General features: G+C 38.8%; 1 long non-coding RNA gene across 1 annotated transcript; it reads left to right on the top strand.

The window, feature by feature from the left end:
- The first annotated feature begins 5,984 nt into the window (after positions 1-5,984).
- Positions 5,985-10,019, top strand: LOC122872094. Its single transcript, XR_006377014.1, has 3 exons — positions 5,985-6,121; positions 6,796-6,849; positions 9,225-10,019. It is a non-coding gene; the product is annotated as an uncharacterized LOC122872094 (long non-coding RNA).
- The last annotated feature ends 5,714 nt before the right edge of the window (positions 10,020-15,733 follow it).

Raw genomic sequence — 15,733 nt, 5'->3', positions numbered from 1 at the left:
GATTGCAAAAACTGACCCACTGCTGTGTCTGACAGGGTCAAAGAAGTTAATTACTGATTAAGTGAAGAGCTGTGGATTACAACATTCTATTTCCTGTTGGCTTCCTCTCAGTTTCACAGGTGAATGAAAGAGTTGAACCTGATTACTGTCACTTCCACACACATTACTGATGTAGCTTCAGTATGATCAGTGTTACTATGCCAGGGTGTCTCTACATTACTCTTATTAAATTGCTTGTTTGTAAATTGCATATTATGATTTACTTTGTTATTGAAGGAATAGTTTAACATGTTGGGAAATACACTTGTTCTCTTTCTTCCTTAGAGTGAGATGAGAAAATTGATATCAAACTTATGTCTGTGTGTTAATGTTGTGTTCATGTCATAATGGTGTTACCATAATTACCAGCATCATTCTAGTCGTAATTACGACTGAGAAGCTCTGATATATCCGACTTGGCTCTTAATAGTATGAAAGTGCCTGAAAACCAAACAAACATCACAAACATAAACATCATTTTTTTCAAATGTGCGCATTAATTTATTTGCTGTTGGTCTCCAAATAGTATCCAAAGATGATTATAGGCATACTAAATCAATTAATTTAGTCAAATTGAAATGGAAAATGAAAACAAAGTTGAAAGTGAAGTGTCTCTTGAAGACAGATAGAGGAATAGAGGAATTTCTTCATCAAAGGTCATATGATGTAGATATGTTGAGTTTTAGTATGCTTCTCCATGCATCTCCCATAGGCTTCAATAGAAGTGGCACCAAAGTCGGACACCATGCAGAGCATTAGAACATTGGCATGATGTAATGGTCCTTTCTTCTTTTTGAGTTTCCTTGACTTCTACCATCCATTCCATATGATGTGAACAAGGAAAAGGTACAGAGCTGGAGTTAGAACACGGTTAGCCTAGCCTAAAGACTTATACAGCTAGCTTGGCTCTGTCCAAAGTTCAAAAATACACCTATCAACTCATCTAAAGCTCTCTAATTGTTTTGTTTGTTGTCATTTGTTTGATTGATTGTAATTCACTGTGAAGTCTTGTCATCTCAGTGAGGTTGTCATGTTTGTTACCATTGTGCCTGCCCAGAGACCAAAACCATAACCTTTGCTCATCGATCACATCTGGCAACCCGTGCTATAGCCAGAGTCTCTGCACAGAAGTAGCCTATGTGGCGGATGGTTACTTGTTCAGTTCTGTTTAAATACGGATATAACAACCAAGGTACAACGTGTTAATCAGTGAGCTTTAGAGGTGTTAGCAAGAGTATTTTTGAAGTTTGGACAGAGCCAGGCTCGCTATTTCCACCTGCTTCCAGTTTTTATGCTAAGCTAGTTCACATCCTGACAACAGCTCCAAGCTTAATGCACAGACATGAGATTGATATTCATCAAAGCAAATAAGTTTATTCCCCAAAATGTTGAATGTTGAATGCTGAACATGGAACATGCGTCTTGAAGGACGGTTACTATACTTTAATGTTTAATTTACTTAGAAGGAAGGGATGGATAAAATATCTGAGCTCAAGCTCAGTGAAGTTTGACTGCAATTTTGTAACACCTAAACACTTAACCAGAAGAGTTTATTAACATCATGGTAACCCCTTGCCTAAGCTGCTAACCATTGTGTTTTCATGGGAGTGAGATAGGGCTGTTTATTTTGCTTCACTTACACTGAGTTAGAGAGAGCTGAAATCCTGCCTCCTGTTGCATTAGACTCCATTCTACAGTGTTTTACTGAAAAGCTTCAACATGAACCTGAACTGCTCTGTTCATTTCACTGTTACTGTATCTACTCTTTACACATGGGCACCCAAAGTCATTGTAACAAACTGATGATTTTGTTAGCATTGAGCAACTGCACTGCCAGTGAGAATTTGATACTGTGAGACACAAGCTGTTGCTGAATGCTTACAAAATCCTGGTTACATCTTAATAACTTATATCTTTAACAAATACAATAGTAGATAGCCATCGTTTAGAATATAGACCAAATATAAAAGGATCATGTTTCAGGCTAATTTCCGCCTGTGTATCTGTGTCCACAAACAAAGCTCCTGACCTTGACCATATCATGCACTCTGATGGCAGAGTGTACTGTGCAGCTGTTTATAGGTGAAACACTGAGAGGAATGCCTTTGTACGTTTTGTTGCAGGATATTGGTGCATGGCATTTTAGCAGGAGTGTAGAGCTGAGGGATGGGGTTGAATTCACTAGCTGTGGTTTGTTTTCAGCCAACATGAACTAAAGAGTGGGATAGACGGCATTTTTTACATTAAATATGAAACAGCAAATTATGTTGTAGATTACAGTACACCTTTCTTTAAGAAATTCCCTTACAGCATCAGTGTGATATTATTCTATATTTTTCTTATCATCAACAAATCCCAAAACAAAAAGACTAAAACCAATAATGTGTTAATCCGTCTCTCAGTACTCTCTGACTTCCGTACCCTCTATGTGGCTCTCAGCCCCAAGGCCACTGGTTTCTACTGAGGATGTTAATCTTTAAAAATGTCTCACAAATACTGTTTCATTTTTACAAAATATTCATTAATTTCTCCAAACAGCTGGTCACAGTAGTTTTTATCAAACATTACTCAAACAAGTGTATAATAGTGCATTTGTTAGGGACTATTTTCAGTGGAGGATTAATCCATATTTGGTGCTCTAGTGTGTATTTGGGGTAGCAGGATGGTGTATGTGAGATTGAGACAAAATAAACTACAGTGTGTGTTCTCACGGTAATGAAGAAACATATCATCCAGTGCAACATCAGGGCTCATTGATGTGTTTTTAATAGTTTTTGGACAGTTTTTTGTTTGTTAACTAAAAGAAAATATAAAATATCACCAGACTTTAATGTGAGAAGTAATTTGAGAATATACTTTATTTTATTTTGCACACATATATCAGCATAAAAACCAGAAGTAAAATAGATGTGATTATTATGTAGTTCACACAGCAGACATCTCCTGAAATTAAGAATAATAACACTTATTTAAAAAACATGAAGTGGTAAAATTATGTACATATACAGTACATTGTAAATGGACTGTACTTGTTACTCACTCAACATCTCTCTCCCGTAGTTCTGTGCTTTCTCGTTTCTCTCCTCTCTCCTTCTGTTGCTTTCAGCAGGTATTTCTGCCTCCGGAGCTGCAGAGTCTGGATCTGTGGTTGTGGGCCACTTGCTGCCCCCGTGTTCCTGCTCGACAACTTCTACTACAGTTGTTGTTATTGGTTACTAATGCTGACATTATTTTTCCTTTAGCTGTCATTCCTATTATTATTAATTTATCAACATTAACGCTACAATTACACTTCTATTATTTAAAAACAATTCTAGGTGGTATTTGCATTGTGCCCCCCAAAACCTCTCTCTCTCTCAACCTGTCTTTCTAAACCTCTCCCCTCCCCTCTCTCTCTCTCTCTCTCTCTCTCTCTAAACCTCTCCCTCTCTCTCTCTCTCTCTCTCTCTCTCTCAAAACCTAACATGGCAGTGGGCGAGATGGCCGCCCACCATTGAGTCAGGTTCTGTCCAAGGTTTCTGCCTCTTGAAGGAAGTTTTTCCTTGCCGCTGTCTCCAAATGCTTGCTCATGGTGGGATTTGTTGGGTCTCTGTAAATAATATCATAAAGAGTATGATCTAGACCTGCTCTATAGGAAAAGTGCAATGAGATAACTTCTGTTATGAACTGGCGCTATATAAATAAAATAAATTTAATTTGTATTACTTGTATAGTGCCTATCAAGTCTTCTGGACACTCAAAGTATTCACTAACATTTACTAACTACAAAACCCTAATTTGAATAAATGCGGTGGTCAAGATATTAGAAACACCTTTTAATATAATGCAGTTAAAAAAAACACAACCACTGACTAAAACCTCAAAAATTATCATAGTGTTGAATTAACATGTATTTAAAACAGGGTCACCAAAAATTAACATTACAAGATTTACAGTGGTGGGATTTTCAAAATATGGGACCATTAAACAACATGATTTATTCTGTGGACTTCACTGGTTATTGGTTGGCGAAGTTATCAGTTGATAACTTGTGAAAGCATTTTCATATTTTATAATTCTGTATATGATGTCTTGATCTCATCTGACTCACTTGTTATCTAATTATTATTATTATTATTATTATTTTTATTATTATTATTATTATTACATTGTATTATTATACCATACATACTTATCATCAACCAGTAAATCCATTTTGCACTTTACACTTATTTTAATTTTATACTTATAGCCACTTGGTACTTAATTTATCTTGCCTGTATTATAGTGTATTATATTCTGATTTGCTTAGAACTTCTATCCCTGTGTGCAAAAGAGTTTCCCCTTGGGGATCAATAAAGTATTTCTGATTCTGATTCTGAATTAATCACATGTGTGTATTACAAGCTGCATCAACCCTCTTAGAACTGATTGTTCATTCTTGAAACAGTAAAAGAAAATTTTAACTTCTGATCCACTTACTGGCCCTTTCCTGAGCTTTCAACCACATTTTATGGTCTTCCTCAGGGAATATAGTTTGTTCAGTTGGCATAGAGATAGATAGATAGATAGATAGATAGATAGATAGATAGATAGATAGATAGATAGATAGATAGATAGATAGATAGATAGATAGATAGATAGATAGATAGATAGATAGATAGATAGATAGATAGATAGATAGATAGATAGATTGATTCATGATGTATTGGACCATACATGTCTGGACCAAGTATGGTCAATGTGCTCCTGATTAGCATGCTAACGATCTAGCCCTGGCCTGTTCCCGACCCGTCCGGTCTCGTAATACCACTTTGTACCTCAAGCGGCGATAGTGAGTCACTGTAGCATCCAGTCTGCCCTATCGTCCAACATAAGAGGATGAAGAAGTAGCGCTGCCCCGAGGGCAAGAAATCACGTTCGGCAACAAAGAAAGAAGTGACAGTCGTGCTCAAATCATATTCATCATTGGAGATACAGTCCTAATGTGTATTTCCATTCTTCATCCTCTAAAAGGAAAATAGAGAATGTATGTGTGTGTGTGTGTGTGTGTGTGTGTGTGTGTGTGTGTGTGTGTGTGTGTGTGTGTGTGTGTGTGTGTGTGTTTATTGAGGGGCTTCGTGGTGTGTGTGTGTGTGCGTGGACAAGATGGAGGACGGATTGTAAAGGTTTGACAGAAAAGTTAGTTTGGTCAATGAGAACATTTGTTTATTTTTGTGTGTTGTGTGAGTTCAGGCTGAGGATAAAGGGCACAGAGTACTGACACAGTAGTAATGTTTTTCCTTCTACACCTCGACACGACCATGTCAATAGTAAAGCCTCTCTGTACTTCCCTTTAACTTTGCCATAAAGACTGTCTGAAGTCCTTTTGTCAGTCACAACCCAAGGCCACACCATAATGCCCCAGAGGTCAATAATTGACAGAGATCATTATGGAAAGTTTAATGTCCTCTCTCAGTGGCACTGGTTAATGTGTCAGAGTTGTATAAAGAATCTGTAGTTACATTTAACTTATTCAACCAAGCTCCCAACTGCCAGAACCTCACAATTCATAAGTGAAGTGAACAAAAAGAAAACAAGCATTTGTACTTTTGTGAACAATTAAATACAAAGGATAATTTCAGTAAGAACAATAATGATAATTGATGGTTAAAGTCCATCAGTCAATGGTAAATGGGCTGTACTTGTATAGCACCTTTCTAGTCTTCCGACCATGCAAAGCGCTTCATACACTACATATCTCATTCACACACATTCATACAATGATGGTAGATGCTAATTGCTTATTAGACCAAAGAAACTAACTAATTATTCACACACACACTCACACACTGAAGGCACAGCCCTCTGGAGCAATTTGGGGTTCGGTGTCTTGCCGAAGGACACTTCGACATGTGGGCTGGGGGAAGCCGGGATCGAACTACCGACCTTCAATCTGTAGCTTCCTGTATGGTCAAAGTACAGCAAAGATGACAGATATCTAGTGTGTTTATGATCGTATCTCAGATTAGTTTTGTTGGTTTGCAGTGGAAAAGATCACTGACTGACTGAACATGAATATAAGTGATGTAGTTAGACATCAACAGCCTCAACAATCAAACAGGTATGACCTGACAAACCAAATCAGTATTGAAGAGCAGAGTATTGAGTGTGTCTTGAAACATATAGTACAGTTCTGAATGCCTTGTCAAAGTGTTGGTTTTGATTTGATGACAATGCTAAATGAGAGGTCAATACTGAATCTGACATATGTATTAGGATAAGTCTGGTGATATTATATATTTTTCTTCTTGTCAACATATCCCATTCTGAAAAGCAAAATATTTAGATAAGATAAAGCTTTATGTCTTCAGTAGGAACCAATTGGTTTGAGTGCCACAGACAGGGTAGGGAAGTCAGAGTATTGACAGATGAACTAACATATGGTTGGTTTGTGTCTTTTAATGGAATTTGTTGGCAATAAGAAACACAGAACAACAGCAGACCTTTAAACAAAATATCTGTGTGTGTTCCTTCTCTGTCTAAACAGTATTGAGTGAAATACTGGTTTTGCTATTTAGTGATATAGCTGAATAACAAAACATATGTCTAGCCTACATATTAAACATGACTGCATTGAATAGATAAATTAATACATTTTCAACTCTTATTATTATTACAATATTGCAAAACATACACAGAACTGAATCTGTGTGTGATCTCTTTCTGTGTTACTGATTTGCTTGCATTTGTGTCGCTCTGTTGCTGATACACTCAAGTGAATGTTTTTCTTTGTAGGACTCTGTTACCCAATCCCCTGAGGGCAGGACATGATGTCACGACAGAGTGAAGGTGGGAACTAGATAGGGCTACTTGCATTTCATCAGCTCCTTCACTGTCATCAATATGCATATTTGGAAATAAATGGGATACAGAGGATATGAAGGAAATGTAACAGTGGGAAGTTAAGTGGGTGCAAAGTGGAATCTAGAAGTGAGTTTGCCTGTATGATAAACATTCAAATACACCACAAAACACCTATTTGAAGCTAAGACTATTGTCTTATAAAGTCCTTTTTGCTAGTAGCCATATGCCAATAGCCTCTGCTTCTGCCAGTACAATCTAAAGCAGAAGGTGTACATGGCCAGCTGCTGATGTCGACTGTGTAATAAACACCCTCCCTATTAAACTTTCATTGTTTTTCTCTCTTGTCTGAGCTGTCACAATGCTCCAAACCTGTGCGATGAAGATCACACATCCTGAATGGCCAATCTCGTGATGCTGTGGTGAAATATATGCTCTTGCGAAACTTTGCACTGGTTACAAATTAATCCACATCTCACTCATATTTAGCTGCTGCTTACCCAAGTACAAAGTTTAGTACTCATTCCATCCAATAATTCATGTGATGGTTAATATTTGAGCCAGATAGATAACCTGATCTACAGAATTAGACTCAGGCTCTTTGAACTGGGAGCAATTTAGCGCTATGCGGTCACACTATGAAGGTTATGAAACTTGTCTTGTCGAGGTAAAGGCCCAGTGCTCAATCACAGTTCAGAGTTGTTTCAAAGAGGAAACTCTTCTAAGAAGGCAACAATTCAGCATTTTTGGAAAATCTGCTTGTTTGCAATTTTACCCAAAGTCACGTGATTGTGGTTTTAGCAACAGGTAACATTGGAGCTACTTGTCCTCATAGTGTTGTTGCCAGGTTTGAGCTCTGTCTACACTCTGAGGCTCTCCCTTTACCTGATCCTTTCAATGCTTTTCTCTCTAAGGACATTTTGAGTTGGGATATCTTTTTGGAAAATTTATTGTACTTTACCCAACTTGGTTGAGCCATCTATGGCGCGTGTTTGAAGTACATTAGGCCTAAATTTCCCACACTGTAGTGGCAAAATCCAGACCTTTTCAGGTGTTTTTCTTCCAAAAAACTCTCTCAGAATATGTCATGTTTATGGCGGAGTTTTCAAATGTTACCATATTTTTTATTTAGTTTCAGAGAGCTAAATAAATACACCAAAAAAGTTAATGATTTTTTAAAAACTTGCTCAACCAATCAGAAGAAATGTCCATTAATGGTAAAGGTGGTATTGCTAACATTGTTTTAATAAAACTGAATATTGCCATGGAATACCAGATGTTGTCAATATGATAAATGCTATTCCATTGTATTATTGTATTGTATGTATCAGTATGATCTTTTGGACATTTTATAGATGATACAGATGATATAAAAAGATACAGTCAGTAACCAGGTAAATCCATGGTGATACTGCTCATATTGCTAATAATGATAAAACAAAGACTAAATTAAGCAGTTGTGGACATTGGTCATTTTTTATTTTCTTTTATTTATTTTTATTAAAAATATGTGTCATGTTTATGTTATATGTTTAAAATTTCTTGGGTTTTACACATTTCTCTTGTCCATAAAAAGGAATGTGAAATGTCTTGTATTTCACTGTAATGGAGATTAATCTATGCAGATTGTTGAAGGGCACTTTTGCTCTAATTGGGCATCTCAACTGTCTAGGAAAACTCATAATAACAACAGTGTGGTCAGTTTTCTGTTATTACTGCCGGAATTTTGAAAAAAGATAATTTTCCCATTGCTTTTTACTGGGTGGGAGGATGGGTGGGTAATGGAGTCCTAACCTTGACTTCATGACATTGCTTGGAGTGTTTCCTCTCCATCTCATACAGGTAAAGCACAGTGATCCCAGTCCTCTGTAGCAGACTCACACTGTAGCAGTGTGACCTTTTATTAACACCTGTTGAAAGGTAGAGCAGAGTATTTGGCCGAACATGAGAGACAAAGGAAACACTGTGAATCTAAGTGAAGCCATGATGTCCTTGAAACACAAGGTGAAAGTAACACTACACATCCTGTCACAGCCGATCTGACCTGCAGTCATATAAAACACACAACCATTAACAGACTCTCAGGTGGATTGATAAGGGAATGTTATGCTGTAAATAAGAACAGTCAAACTGAGTCCTGCTCACTCACAGTCCTCCAGTACTCATTTACATACAATCTTGTACTCACTATTGTTTATTACAATGAAAAACACATTGAAATGTTTTTATTATAAGGCAGCACAACCAAAGTTGTCATGATGGTATCAGCCTGAAATAGCTTTTGCATGAAATTTCACTTCATGAAATCAGTGATGATGAAGCGTATCTGAGCTCTATGATCAGCTGAACCTGCTTTTTAACAGATTTGATAGCACGAAGGTGCTCAAGGCATGTGCTGAGCAGCTGTGTGGAGTCCTGCAGCACATCTTCAACCTTAGCCTGACACTGGAAAAGGTCCCCACACTGAAAGACATCATGCGTGGTCCTGGTACCCAAGACTGGGCACCCCAAAGACAACAGACCAGTGGCCCTGACATCCCACGTGATGAAGACCCTTGTGAGACTCTCCCACCTCAGGCCCCTGGTCAGACCAGCGCTGGACCCCTGCAGTTTGCCTACCAGGAGAACATCAGAGTGGACAACGCCATCATTTACCTGCTACACTGGGCTTATTCCCACCTGGACAAAGCTGGGAGCACAGTGAGGATCGTATTCTTTGATTTCTCCAGTGCTTTTAACACCATACAGCCGCTCTTGTTGGGAGACAAGCTCAGTGCCATGCAGGTGAACACTCCACTTGTGTCCTGGATAACTGGATTACCTGACCGGCAGCCCACAATTTGTAAGACTGAGAAAGTGTGATGAGCAACAAGGGGGCCCCCATGGCACTGTTCTCTCCCCCTTCCTGTTTACTCTATACACCTCTGACTTAAGCTACAACTCGGGAGTCATGCCACCTGCAGAAGTTCTCTGATGACTCTGCCATTGTACGGTGTATCAGTGGACAACAGGAGGAGGAATACAGAGGCTTGGTGGATGACTTTGTTGTGTGGTGCAGATTGAACCATCTGCAGCTGAACATAAGACGAGGGACCTGATTGTAGACTAAATCTCCTCCGTTGGCCATCAAAGAGGGATAAATAAAGTATATATCTGTCTGTCTGTTTGTCTGTCTGTCTGTCTATCTATCTGTTTACCCAACATAAGAGTTGTAGATGAATCAGAGTAGTAAAGTGGACGTCATCAGCTTCTATTGTGACGACAACAAACTCATTGTTATGGATCACCAGTCAGTTGCACACAGTGTCAACAAAGTGTGTTTTTAGAGGAGGAAAATCTCCCTCTGGCCTGCCCTTCACCTGTTTGCTCTCACCTGTCTCTGGCAGCATGTGGTTGGATCAGTTGTCAGGTCTTCAATTAGACCACCCCCTGCTAGCTTTTCAGGGTTTTTTGAGCCCCATGTCACAGTCTTCATCATCGTCAATTTGGTCACGTGATAACAAGCTTCACACTTAAGTCATGTGATGACACCTAAGCTTACTTTACTCACTGAAGGAGACCATGAGATGCTTAGATTATTTTATTACACAATTCCAGAAAAAGCTCTGTTAGTTGTGCTGTTAATTGATCCTGTTACAAAATAGTGTAGTACCTAAATTTCTTGTAAACTAAGCACCAAACAGGGCACTGTCAATATTAACACACAGTGTGTATTTCACAGTATTTGTATAGAGAGTGGGGGTGCACAAATCTGTTACACTGGAGTGGCATCGGCACTGATACTGACTTATTGGCAGACACCCAATCCTAATAATAATAATAACTCTATTTGAATAGAACCTTTCATACAAATATGTTTCACAAAACAGGATTAAAACAATCCTCTCTCCTTCTGTCACTTTCAGCAGGTATTTCTGCCTCCAGAGTTGCAGAGTCTGGATCTGTGGTTGTGGGCCACTTGCTGCCCCCGTGTTCCTGCTCGACAACTGCTACTACAGTTGTTGTTATTGGCACTGTTACTATCACTGTCATTATTATTCCTATGACTGTCATTCCTATTACTATTAACTTATTAATATTAACATTACCACTACCATTACATTATTACTCTCTCTCTATCTTTATCTCTATCTCTGTCTTTGTCTCTCTCTCTCTCTCAAAATCTAACACAGCAGCAGCGGATGGCCGCCCACCATTGAGTCTGCCTCTTAAAAGGAAGTTTTTCCTTGCCACTGTCGCCAAATGCTTGCTCAGGGTGGGATTTGTTGGGTCTCTGTAAATAATATTATAAAGAGTACGGTCTAGACCTGCTCTATAGGAAAAGTGCAATGAGATAACTTCTGTTATGAATTGGGGCTATATATATAAAATTGACTATATCTGTGGATATTTTGATTATTTCATACCTACTCAGGTCAGTGACATATACAGTATATATACTACCAATTTGTTCACAGACCTCTTTCTTTATGGCCAAGCTCACATCTACCATCATACAATGGTCTGTCAGTGTTTCATGTGTGCAGAGAGTGAAGACTAATGTTCCCAGCATGCTCTGACTAATCTGCTGTGACTGAATGTTTGTGGTGAGGCTTTGAAACCATACTCATAATATTTCTCCATCACACTGCATTAAACCTTCAGCTTTTATCTTCAGGCCATGTGGTCCTTGCACGTCATCTAACCAGGCCACAGAGAGGCAGACAATAGATTTGTTTACTAAGCATTTCATAATGTTTTATCAAATGTTGCTCAAACATGAGAAAATAGTGCATTTGTTGGGGACTATTTTCAGCGGTGGATTAATCCACATTTGGTGCTCTAGTGAGTATTTGGGGCAGCAGGACAGTGTATGTATGACTGAGTGAAAAATAAACCACTGTGTGTTCATGGTATTGAGGGAACATGTCACCCAGTGCAACTCTGTAGCACATTTATGGGTTTTTAATAGTTTCTAGAAAACAATGGAGCTCTATGGCACAGAGGAATAAGATATCAGGCTTTAGATACACACACAATACTTGTTAAGGATCCTTTCCTTTAGGGCCCAAGGTTTTGGAGTGACATGTTCAACAATCACATACAGCTATAATATTTGAGTGCTGACATACATTTGGCCATGTTGTGTAAATCAGGCAGAGTGATACATATAGAGATGTAGTATAGGAATATCTTGAGTTACTGTTCCTCATTAGAAGGCCAATCACATCATGAGGTCAATAAAATTTGTAACAAAGTATTACTAATGTACTTACCTTTGTGTTTCATCTGACCATTTTGTGTTGCTAGGAAATTAGTAATTAATCTGGTGAACTGTTCATCTTAAAACTATGTGTAGTGCGTGATACAAACATTCCCTCTAACTCTGCAGGTGAAATGTGGAATTTGTTCAGGTTTCACTCATGAACAGACCTGTCCTGCAGAGGAGTCACCTTGTCCCTGCAGAACATTGCAGCTTTTCCTGTCTTCCTCTTCCTGCCTCTCTGTCCAGCCCCCTCCTTACTACTACTTCCTCTATGTATCTGCATGACAACATCAGCACTACTACACCTGCAGTCTGCTGACTGGCTGAACTGATCCTGGCTCTGCTCCCTTCACGTGGGATTGAGGCCACACTGACCTCTGGAGGTTTGACATAGAAACAGGGTACATCAGTTATGCTCCCACAGCTACTTCTCTACTGTACAGTTTATTGCAGTTTTCCTCTGCAAGGCCGTCCCACAAGAGGAGCTGCAGTAATCTCCACCCCCTGTAGATCACCTGAGTGGTGAACCAGGAAATAAGGACTGCGGCAAGTGTAGTGTCCTTCGAATGCTCACCTTCAACTTTAGACCGTCTCAGTCATGCATACATTCTTTGCATACCATAAGATAGCATCTGACAGGTAGATTATAATAAGAATCAGTTCAATGACCAAATTCAATCATGCTTATCTGTAAGCAGAGACACATTTACAATTCGCAGTGAAACACAATACAGAGCAGAGGTCTGCTGTTGGGTGTGAAAAGACAGAAGAAGAAAATAAAAGACGAGTGGAATTCATCTCTCTACAGCTCCTCATCATATTGACACGTGTCGGCTCAGGCAGTAAATTTGAGGACATACTGCACTGTCATTGTAATCACTGGATTAAAGATCCTGCAGCCACACACACACACACACACACACTGGTCTTTTTACCAGCATAAAAAGTGTTATTACTAGCAACAAAACATTTCCACATACAAGACAGAATATATATATATATATATATATATACACACACACACACACACACACACACACACACACACACACACACACACACATACAGAAACAGAGAGAGAGAGAGAGAGAGAGAGAGAGAGAGAGAGTATCAGATTGCAGTGGGTGCTCCAGAAGGAGGCTGTGTCCTCCAGATGTCACTGGTGACGGAAAAGTACCCAGCGGAGCATCACATCCTTCTGCGGGAGAGAGGATTAAATGATTAGCTTGTCCTCACTTTCACGCTCTTCTCTCCTGTTCTTACATTCTGCTGCTGTTCTCTGACTGAGAAAACTGCTGACTGGGACATTCTTTCAGCTGCTGCACGAGCAGCGAATGAGTTCATTGCACTTTACTATTCCACATTGTGTCATGATGTACTCAATACGCTCTATGACATCTTCATTCAGTCACACTGGCATCCAAAGGGCCCTTATTATCAAACACATCAGCACTGTTTGTCTCTTCTCACTCAAACTTCACATTTGTTTAATAATTTTTACAAAACTGAACACACACCCATTAATAAACACAGTTGACTCCAGGTTTTTGTATAGAAAGCACTGTCATTAAAGGAGTCAAGTGATTCAGTGTTGCACTTTTATCATGTCAGGGTGCTTGTGAGATACAGAAGAAAAAAGAAAAAAAAATCTGTGCAGCAGGAATCAAGACATCCTGACTTTTAGTCCCTAGTATGGGTGAAGCTTTAAAAACACTACAATACCATCAATATCTGATAAAAGGCCATGTCTTTCAAACTACACACCTCCAGTTTGTAACACAGGCTTCAAATTTCAAAAGCATCTCTTGGTCTTCATCAGCAAGCTGAAGGTGGCTCAGTTGTCGCTGAAGTTGGCATGACAACTGAGCCACCTTCAACTTGCTGATGAAGACCAAGAGATGCTTTTGAAAGCTCTGGAAAGGGCAAGTAAGCAGACCTTGAATGAAGTTTATTTTGTTAAACTACAATTTCCAAAGTTAAGAATGACCTTACCTTTCATGCTCATACTTTCATAGTAGTTTTTCATTTTGTGTTTGTTTAGTTTTTCCTGGCAGTGGTACCCTGAGAGTGGTGGACCCTTCCCTGCAGCCCCAGCTGACAGAGGGGCCCGCAAAACACACGAACCATAAGCTTATTTTTCATCAGTGTATAAGGACATTACTTATAAAAATCCTTCTTCTTGTTACATGAAAACATATTTCATTGTTGAGTTATGATAATTCCCTTCAGTAAAAGCTGGAGTACCAACCAGGAGAACCAACCAGGCCCCAGAACTCCAGGGGCCCCAAAAGCTCCTGGCTTATTGGGTCAACTGCTTTGTGGTAATTTAAGTTAAATTTAATTTGTTATATAACATGGAGTATACAACACTAAAGCACAAGGTCAGTTGATATCATGAGGGCTTTATTACAGTGGTGAAAAATAAGTACAATTTTGAGGTACTTGCTCTTCAGTGAAGCATTTCCTTATTTCAGAGGGAAATGTGATACTTTTCACTCTACTTCATTTATTTGACAGCCAAAGTTACTTTTCAAATTAAAATTTTACATTAAAAAACATTTGGTAAGATTACAAAATACAATGCATTATCAAAGATTAAACCAACCTTTTTGACTTGTAACCTCTCACATAAAATCAGTGTGTAGTTGGGAGTCCTTGTCACGTTTCAGATGTCGATGAGTTTTTAGCGGTTCCGATAAGTCTAAAAATATGCAATATTTTACAAAAACGCAAAGATTAGAACAATTATAACTGTATATGAAGTACTTAAAACCAGCTCCACCTCAAGCAGCTACAGCAGTAAAATGCTCCTAACACATTAATGTATCTGCATTATAATCTAGTGATGTCATATAGAATAATATATCAGTCACAGGGGCAAATTTACCGCAGAACAAGTACTTTTATTATTGATGTAGTAAGTACATTTTGTTGTTAAAACTAGTGTGCTTTTACTTAAGTAGGATTTTGAATGCAAAACTTGTTGTATTGGTACTTTTTCAACCACAGCTGTATTACCTGCTCTTGAGGCCCTGTTTGGAGGGGCCCTGTGTCAAAATCTAGTTTTATAACCTTCATTATTCATTATTGTTTAAATGTTACTTAATTAATGTGTTCAAATAACCCCACAACAAACCTGGGCCCAGGTAGTGGTGTAGCACAGTCAAACTGTATACATCGCACAGAAAGCAGGAGAACAGAGGGATTCATACGGACCCAGCAGCAGGTTAATCTGGTTATACCTTTACTTATCTTTAATGTAGTATGTCCACATGACTCTAAGGTTTAAGCCAGCGCCTATGTTCATTCTCTACATAAATGATTGTGTTTGACCAGAGCAAGATGGCCTTTTGTTTTTATGGTTGCAGTTGTATTTGTATTATTACAGTAGTTTCAGTATTTAGATTCTGTATAATCCCGAGTAGTGGATGATGCTTTCAGGCGTAATTCATTATGGAGAGCGCAGTGCTGTGAATATGACCTTCCTTCTGACTTGATGGATGAGGGTGTGTGTGTGTGTGTGTGAGAGAGAGAGAGAGAGAGAGAGGATGGTTTCTTAAGGCTGTTCAAGCAATACACATACATATTACTGTGTCATAATCAGCAGTTGTGGTGATGCCTGCAGAG

This window comes from Siniperca chuatsi, linkage group LG24, assembly GCF_020085105.1.
Source record: "Siniperca chuatsi isolate FFG_IHB_CAS linkage group LG24, ASM2008510v1, whole genome shotgun sequence".
Classification (NCBI taxonomy): Eukaryota; Metazoa; Chordata; class Actinopteri; order Centrarchiformes; family Sinipercidae; genus Siniperca; species Siniperca chuatsi.
Note: the sequence above shows the minus strand (reverse complement) of the source record. Positions and strands in the feature narration are given on the sequence as shown.